Below are 9,589 nucleotides of genomic sequence, written 5' to 3'. Positions count from 1 at the left end.
CTCTGCATCTAAAAACCGAATCTGCTGAATGCTGTAAATCTGAATTTTAAATCAAATTGCTGTGCCATGTATATATTAATAAAAAAAATAGGATTCACAAAACCTGACCTTTTAATAGTCATGTGAAGTCTTTGCTGTAAGCAGCAAGTGCATGCCGAATGAGTGACCTTTCTAGAATTATTGTTTATGATCTCTCTGTGTATGTATGTGAGCAGTTGTGCTAGGGTAGGAGAAGAACATATTCCAATTTATTTCAAAGGTTATAGATGAAAGCAGAATATACAACTAAATTATCATGCTCTCTCTGTTTCGTAAGAGAAATTCCGTCAAAAATGTGTTCTTTCGTTTGGCTTATACAACCAAGATTTTGCTAAAAAAAAACAACAATGTAATAAACTTCTGTTATGGTTAAAACAAAATACTTGTAAGCAGGGCCAGACTAGGATAACGAGGCGGCCTTGGCCCTGTTCAATCGGTAGCCGCCTAATGACATAAGTGCAGCCGACAGATGAATATGACGGCTCCATGTTACGTCTTTATGCTCATGCATGACCAGCAACATAACCGGGAATATCCAGCCAGTGGCAACACAGGCGAGCAATGTCAGGCAGTGGCCCACCAGGCATTTGGCCAGTGTGCTGGATGGCCAGTCCAGTCTCCTTTTCTATATGAGATTCAGGATGGTTTAGAGCGGGATGTGATTAGTAGCATGTGAGGTAAAAAGTAGGAAATTGGTGGCAATAAGCATTGCATGCAGAAATGTGTCCTCCATAAATAAAACATACCCTAATTTCTATTAAGACAATAAGAAAATCACTAGATGCATACTAATATATCTTGTGAGCAATGCTCAGAATTATTACTTGTTAAATATACTGTACCTCTTGAGTGATTGTGTATTGCACACACATACAAAAGATATTATGGGTGTTATAAAGTAAGTCAATATTTTAACGAGATATGTGGATTATCAGCATCAATTCTGGGGTTTTCTAATCACATATACAGTCAAAGTGGATTCAAAGCAAAAATCTTACTACACTACACGAAAAAAAAGGATATTGCCACGTCAGGAATATCATGGTGCTACATCAATCAATAAATAATAATAATTAAAAAACCTTGTAGCAGCTCCCTAGATTACCTATTACCAAATTTGCTCACCATTAGCTTATTAAATGTAGGGATCCCTACTGTTCTTAAGTGTTTTTTGCTCAGTTTTGCCCAGGTAAAAATAGAGAATTAATTGTTAATATATGCCTGTGTATAGTGTTAGAAGTGCATTAGCAGCTCTGTTGGGATTTCTAAGATGTATCTTTGATTGACGTGAGATTACCTTTACAACCTGTACAGCGTCCACATCTACGTACGTACTGTATCAAGCAGGTATACACCAATGACATTACCATAAAAACGAGTTAAGAATTATAAAGGGACATACCTTGTGTTCTTATCAGACAAACCTCTTTCTAGAATTCCCACATCAAGATATATTCACTAAAGGGGGAGTTTGCAGGTGAGCAAGTCACTAGCGCGTCTGCCCGGCAAGAAGGTCAGACATGCACTGTATAATGCGTAGTTTCAAGATCCTTCACTAATTTATATAAATTATATATGGCCAGCCAATCTCTTCCTGCAGCAGAAACTCATTGGGGTTGGCTCTTCATAAAGTACAGTTAAGTGAAGGATCTGAAACACAACTCTTCTGTCAACTCACCCTTAAGTGATTACCCCAGACTCCATAATTCTTTCTCGGCGCACATTTATTCCGCCATTTTGTGGAGCCTGATGCATACTTTTTGGTATGCTTTACAATTAATGTTGAACCTAATCATCCACTGTGGGTGAGTAATTTACCAATTAGCCATTTAAGCCCAGGGACAATTAAAATGTTTTTTAAAGGCCCCAAGAATAACACAAAATCATCCTGCCTTTTCCTGAGTAAGGATACCACCACTGTTACTGCAATGCATAAGGAAAGTGAGATTTTCTTCTTCATTACTGTATTAAGTGCTTTTTCCGCGTTTCATTTTTTTTTTTAAATATTTTTGTTTTTTACAATGTAGTAAATAGTTTTATCTAAAGTTGAATTACATATTTCAGTTATGTCTTTTACAGAAGAAAACACATCTTGACAAAAAGCCCCAGTAGATAAAATAGATAATAGAATTAGAATTTTTGTATGCTTATGGTTTCTTTTAGGAAAATAATTGTACACAGGTAATAATCATACTAACATCTTGGTGTACCTGAAAGAGCCCAAATTTCAACAATAGGATAAACCAAGAAGAAGAAAAAATATACAAAGCCACTACAGTATACAGCTTTGTACGGTCCATTATAGTGTTAATGGAGCTGGTTTGGGAGATACGAGATCTCCCTTATAACCATCCCATTAAACAGCATAACAACGGAGGCCCTAATCACCCAAGATGGTGACCTGCCCCTTGGTTTTGCAGGGCCTTTCCGGTCTAGGCCAACTGAAGACATTGCTTCAGCAAAGCCTAACAGTTTGATAAAACATATATAATAAACAAAAATAAAGCAATAAAATAATGATATCTAACTGCCTCGTTAATAAACCGGGAACATTGCATTGTCACAAAAGACTTGTCCTCAATTGTCTTCAGGTTCCTTGCCAAACAACAGTCTTATCCAAAAGATGTAAAAAAGGGGCTGCTCCAGGAAAATAAGCTGCTCTTTTTCACTTGTTTATTTTAACATAAATTAATGTTCCCCGCTTTGCCGCTAAACTAAGACTGTTATATAAAAAAAATCCCTTACATGTCTGTGCGTAGTTCCTATCTGTCTGCCGCAGAACACGATTCTTTTGTGACTAATTTTCCATTGTTAGATTTTCGGTGAGGAAAAAGTTAACCTCATCTCAATCACAATATCATAATCGTTTCCAAGGTTATAATTTAACATGTGACAGAAACATGCTACAAAGACAACAAAAAGGAATTGTGATTATAACAAAATGTTGCACATAACCTAAAAAAAAAAAAGAAAAATGATTTAAGGTGACAGGAGACATAAAGCATAAAAAAAAATATTTGACAGTTAAATGAGAGGTTGAGGTGAGTAGAAAATTATTGTAGTTATGAAAGTTTGTCACATTGCATTGGGTGATCTTTAACTGAAATTCAGCTCATTAGAAATGTCCAATTAGCAATGCTAAACTCACCTCCTTTCTTAAAATACCTAATATACATACATCCATGTATCAAAGGTAAGTTGGCCATTGCTGGAAATGGTGCTAAGAATAATTAGGTCTTATACAACAGCAGCATCTAGTGGACACTGTCACATAGATTCCCTCGTGAGTGAATTCTCAAGGAAGATTTTAACATTACACATTTACATTAAACCCCATTGTATTTATCCAGTACCACCAGAATCGGTGGCAAAACCACAATAATGGAGAGTGAATTAACAGCAGCGTTCACATATAAAAGATACAATAAATAATAACATTAAAGAGAAGAGGGCCCTGTTCTTGCAAGATCAAAGAGGAGGTTGAGTGGGAAGAAGACAGAAGGTGAGTGACTGTTTTGGTGAGGAAGATTTGTTTGTTGATGGGGGTATTATTGAAAGCGTTAATGGCAGGGAGATCTGAAAGATGGAGAAAAAAAGATGATTTCTTTCGGAACTCAGGTTGTGGGTATTAGGAGGATACATTGCATCCTTCCCTGTACAAATTAGTTTTTGCGAGCATTTACAATAAGTAGGGGAACATTCCAGAGAATAGGCACAATATGGGTAAAATCCTAAATGGGTGAGTGGGGGGAAGTGATAACCGTTAAAAAGAGATGCACGTTGTTGGCAGAATGTAGAGGGTGGTTGGGGGAGTATGTGTCAATAAGAGCAGAGAAATTGGAGGGACAGTGATGTTAAAAGCTCTGTAGGTACCGAGCAGGGCTTTAAATTGAAATCAGGATTGTATGGGGAGTCGGTTGAGGTACCAGCTCAGTGGGGCAGCAGATGAAGAGTGATGAGATAAGAAAATTAATCAAGCAGGAGTGTTCAGGGTGGATTGAATTGGTGAAAAGCACAAGAGTTAGTAGGGACTTGCAATAGTCCAGGCAGGATATTAAATGGAAATTAATTAATATTTTAGTAGTGTCTTGTGTGAGGAAAATGTTTAAACAAAATCATCAGATATAAACCTGATCTGGTTACTTCAAAATCCTACAGCATTAGAAATACTGTAATTGCAGGATACAAATATTAAATGCAAATTCCATAAAAAAAATGTATATAATATTATTTAGTTTTATTAGAAAATTAGCTTGATCTCTAGAGCCACATGAATGATTTTTCTATGCTTACATTACTATATAACTGTTATAACCAGGGGCGTTTCTACAGGGGTTACTGAGGCTGAATCCCAGAGTCTCAACTTCATAGCCCACATGGAGACTGTGGAGCTTAAAGCATACTTTGGTCCCAGAGTCTCTATTCGGGGCTATGGGCCAACTAGCAAGATTATAGATCTCCCTCTAACTGGCTCCAAACTAATGCTCGGCACAGTGGCATACCCATGGGGGGGGCGGTTTGCCCCGGGTTTCACATGCTCACGTAACGCAAGGTCAAATGCAAATGTGAGAGTGTGTGTGAAAATGTGTGCCACTGCGTATGTAAGTTATTAGTCGAGAGGCAAGGGACAGATGGAGAAAAGTGTTACACCTGCCAAGCTGTTCTTCCTTCTGCTGAGAAACAAGCAGCTAAACCTTTCAGCACCAGACAGACCCAGCGTTGTAGAGAGAAGTGGGATGCCAGGGGGATGCTGCTGTGCTGTAGCTAGCCATAGAGTAGCCTGTTCCGCACATGTGCTGTCCTGGAAAGAACAGGTTACTATAGCAGCCCACCCCAAACATCAGACAGGACCAATGTTGAGGTGAGAGATAATAAGGGATGAGGAGGTGGGGAGAAAGGGGAGAGATAATAAGTATAAAGGATAATGAGAAGATGAGATATAATAAATAGGGAAGACAGGGAGAAAAAGGGAGAGATAAAGTAAAATCTGAGATGAGAGAAAGAGAAATTGAAGAGATGAGATAAAAAGGAAATATATAGTGAGAAAGGAGAGTTCAATTAAAGGGGAGAGATAAAAGACAAAAGGGAGAGGAAGGGACAAAACACAGAGAGAAAGAGGAGGGTCAAGAAAGAGGAGGAGAGTGAAAAAGGAGGGAAGATACTGTAACCAGAAAGGGGGAGAGATAGAAAAGAGGAGGAGTCATAAAGAGAAAGGGCAGAAAAGAGACAAAGAAAAAGGGAGAGGGAAAATTGATGAGGGAAAGAGAAAGGTGGGATGATAAAGAGAACAGGGTGGTAATGGAGATAATGGCATAAACTAGCCATGGACAGGTAGGGCAGAGGACAGGGGTACGGAGCTGGGAGAAAGATATAGGCGAGAGACAGAAGAAAGGAGCCTGCAAGAGAAAGAGCAAGACAAAGAAACAGAGGGGAACCTATATGTAGGAATTGCTACTGAGTTCACCTATAAAGAAAATAAGTTTCTGCCAGTGCAACATACTCTTGTTTGACGTCAAATAAGGAAGAAACGGGATCCCAACTCAGGGTCTGTGATTGCTGTCAGGAGAAACAGCTGCTCAGAGGGGGCTTTGGAAAAGTGGAGTGTAAATGTTGTTAATAATAACAATGTACTTTTCAATTATATGTGTACATGTGTGTTAATGTGTGTATGTGTTAATGTGTGTTTTGTATGCAAAATTGACTATATGCATGTTCAATATTTAAAATATTTAAGTGCACAAAAATTATGTATTTCCAGTAAGTAGTTACAGGTCTTGAAAGCTTGCAATCTATATTTACTCAGCCAATAAAGGTATCATTCAAACTCCACTTGTCTCCTGTAATTCTACAGCTAACAGGGTACCAACTCTCATCTTTCAGTAAGTAGTTGTGAAGAGTAGTTGTTTTTCTTAAACATTTTCCTGGTTTATGCCTAAGTGGTCGGCAGAGAAGGCAGGGTAACATTTAGAGAGTGAATGAGAATGAGAGTGTGATAAAGTAAGTGTGTGTGAGAGAGTGTGAGTGAAAGGGCCAGAGAATTTCAGATGAAAAACTTTTGCTTCATTTTCGTCTGCTTCGTTGGGGGTCTGGCCTCATTTTCGTCGCTTTGAACGAATCTCTGAATTTGGTAAATGTGTAGTAGGTACCAAGCCGAATGCACAAGTCTAAAGATGGTATCATTTTAATCCCTTCATGACAAAGCCCGTACAGGCTCACAATGCAATGTTTTTAATGGGTTTAAGGAAAACCCATTTTTCTTAAGGGGTTAATTCCCTCCTTGGAAATATATTTCTCTTTAATATACCTCATATTCTAAACTGCAGGACCTCTTGCAGAAAAAAGCACTATAGTCAAGTGTTTAACATCTACAAAAATGTAATTTAGCGTATTTTACATAAAATCAATTTATATTCAAACATTACTGAAGGCCTTTGAGCTATAAGTACCAGCAAACTACAGATGATCATAGTAGCAGGCACATTTTTGAATGTTGTTGGTTCTTTCTGTATTACTTACAGTCTCATTCACTCTCTCTTAAACTCTCACACTCTAATTCACGTTCTCTCATACTCTAATGTCATGCTCTCTCTCAATTTCTCGGTACCTTCTCTGCCAAGTGCTTCAGTATCCCTTCTTTTGCATCTTGATCTTCTGTCTTCTGTGAACAAAATTCCTAAAGGAAGTTTGGAGGCATTCAAAGTAGTACATTGGAAGATGCTGAATGGCAACATAGAGGATCATTTCTGACTATGTTCTACATGGCTGGAAACGCCTGATTGGGATAAACATGAAGACTCTGTGGAACTCCTGAGTGGATCAGAACTTTGCCACAACTCGCTGGAACTTTAACCAGGTGTAGCTCGGACCCCATGCAATGGATTACAGCACCTTTTGGACAGTTAACAGAGGTAGTTCAGAGCTTTCCAGTGACACCTGACTTGTGGAGCTCCACAGGGAAACCCCAGGAATAGTACTTTTCCATCTGCACCAAGTAAATCTTTAAAAAAGTCACTCAGGGCCCCAATGCCGAATTAGGGCCTTATTTGGACTAGAGACGACCCTGGTTGTGGGAAAGCTACCTTGGGGGGTTCCGGAGTTGCATGTTTTATGTTGCCCAGATTATGTAGCCACAGGAGGTCCCAGAATCAGGCGCCAGATGGATAATCCTATTGCCCCAAGGTATTGTTTGTTTGTGTATTCCCCTTGCTGGACCTGAAAGAGGACTTTGTGTGTTTTTCTGTTCCATTGTATGCTGTGTTTTCTGTGCATAAATACCTGCATGTGTCTATGAAAGCCAGTTCTGTTCTGACCTCAACATTGATCCTGTCTGATGTTTGGGGTGGGCTGCTATAATAACTCACTGTCCTTTTCAGGACAGTACGTGTGCTGAATACGCTAAGCTACGGCTAGCTACAGCACCAACGCAGCTTCTTCTCGATACAACACTGGTTCTGTCTGGCGCTGAAGGGGTTAACCGCTGGTGTCTCTGCAGATGTACCCAGCGGGTGTACAGGTGGTCCCATCACAGGGGACTGCACGCCACTTCCATGACCCAGAGTTTTTCCGTAGTGACCCGGAGATGTGGTGCTTCACTCAGAGTCTCCAGGTAAAAACCGGAGAGTTCTCAGGTATGCAGAGAGGCCTTAAATTGGTAGCTAGGTTTATATGAAATTGTAAGTAAAATCAACGCTTACAAGAATATTGCTGTCCATGAGTCTTATTGCCTTAGATGACTATACTTTGATCTGAAAAGTGACTTACTGGTTGTTAGCTAAAAGGGTCTTGTCACAATATATATATGTATATTTTTTTATTAAATCTTCTGTTATACTGTTTGGTTCCCTTGGGTATGTGCCTATTCTTCTGGACACTGGGTGGCATGAGTGTGGCATTTCTAAGATTATAGCTAAAAACCTTTAGCTGTGGGTGCATATGGATAAGAGTTCCTAAATTTTAAGATATCTTGCGTTACTTCACATGGGTTACACATCATGCATACTAAATAAAAACATAACACATAACAACATAACCCTTCTAGTATAGTGGAAAGGCTGTAGCTTTATTAAGGTCTTGATTACATTGTGGGGGGGGGGGTTATAATTTAAAATCATTAAAAAACATGAAATATTTTTACAGCAACCATAAAAATGCCATTATATTTGCATATCCCTCGGGATAAGACCTCACACAAGTGGTCTGCCTTACTAACCAGAGCACCCAACTTTAATTCAACTTCAAATCTATCCACATTAATAGGAGGCAACACTAACACCATCCCTCGTTTCATACCTATAGAGTTGCAACAATAAAGCTTAAAGATAATAACAAATACACGTTACAACTGATACAAACTCTTAATTTCTAGAAGTATACTCAGTGACAAAACTGTTAAAAAAATATATAAATAATAATTCTTTACTTATTTTTTAGTCTGACACTTTAGGAAATGTATTTACAAATTCTCAAGTTCTCTATCCCCCCCCCCCATCAAGAAGATATTTGAATAAAATGCTAGAAGGCTAAATCCTTTTGAAACTGATTCTTAATCAGAGCTGCTTTCAGTCTGCTCGGATAGTCTTTAAGGCACTGTGGCATTCTTTGGATTCTCCCTGGTGTCCCTGGCTTTGTAAATAAACTCTCTTGCTGTACTTTGGCCACCTCTTCCTCCCATTCTAAAACAATTTAAGGAGGGGTGAGCTGCTGAACAAATAGAGCATCCCTGCCTGTATATGCAGTTCTCCTTCCATTTATACGACAGCTCATTAAAACCCCAGCAGTAACCTTTCCTTAATGTGTTACCAACTGAATGTATAGAATTTCTTAATAACTAAAAGTAGAAGCCCTTTGAGGCAGCGTTACATTTAGCCACGATCAGACATCTTTCATCTCCTCATGTGTAGGCCAGGCCATGCCTCCAAAACTTCAGTATGCCTCTAATGGTATCTCAAGATGCTAACATATAGAACAATATTCTAGATACTTTTCCAATTACACCATAATAAATTGTAAGCAATTATAAAACACTTGTTTTCCTCGTTTTAATGTATAGGTTTGTTTTAGATTTGTTTTGTTATACTCTTTAAATATACAGTATGTATTGTAACAAGCGCTGCATAAATTGTTGGGGCAAAATAATATCTGTTGTTTGTGTTCCATTACTTCAAATGAACCTACTTTGTGTGAGCCAGTTTTACTCCTCGCTCCTCTGCTCAACAATCTTTAAGAGAAGACTCGATAAAGTTTAATCTTCACTATGTTACCTGATGTAAAGACTCAGATCTTAATCAGTCCTCGCCTTGTCTTAGATTCAGGACAGCTTCATGTTTATCCCATGCATGAATTCTCTCACTGTGTTCCCTCGTCTATTTATCTACCACCCCCTTGGTAAAGCTGGGAGAGAGCTGTCCCCTTATTTTAACACTGGACAGTAGTGGGTAGAATGGTCAAAATTAAGGAAATGTGTATATATATATATATATATATATATATATAATCACCCTCTCAGTAAAAAAAAAAATCCTTGCATTACATGCAAACTTTTAGACTATGA

This window comes from Spea bombifrons, chromosome 6 (genome assembly GCF_027358695.1).
Source record: "Spea bombifrons isolate aSpeBom1 chromosome 6, aSpeBom1.2.pri, whole genome shotgun sequence".
In the NCBI taxonomy this organism is placed as follows: Eukaryota; Metazoa; Chordata; class Amphibia; order Anura; family Pelobatidae; genus Spea; species Spea bombifrons.
This window is presented reverse-complemented; position numbering follows the sequence as displayed.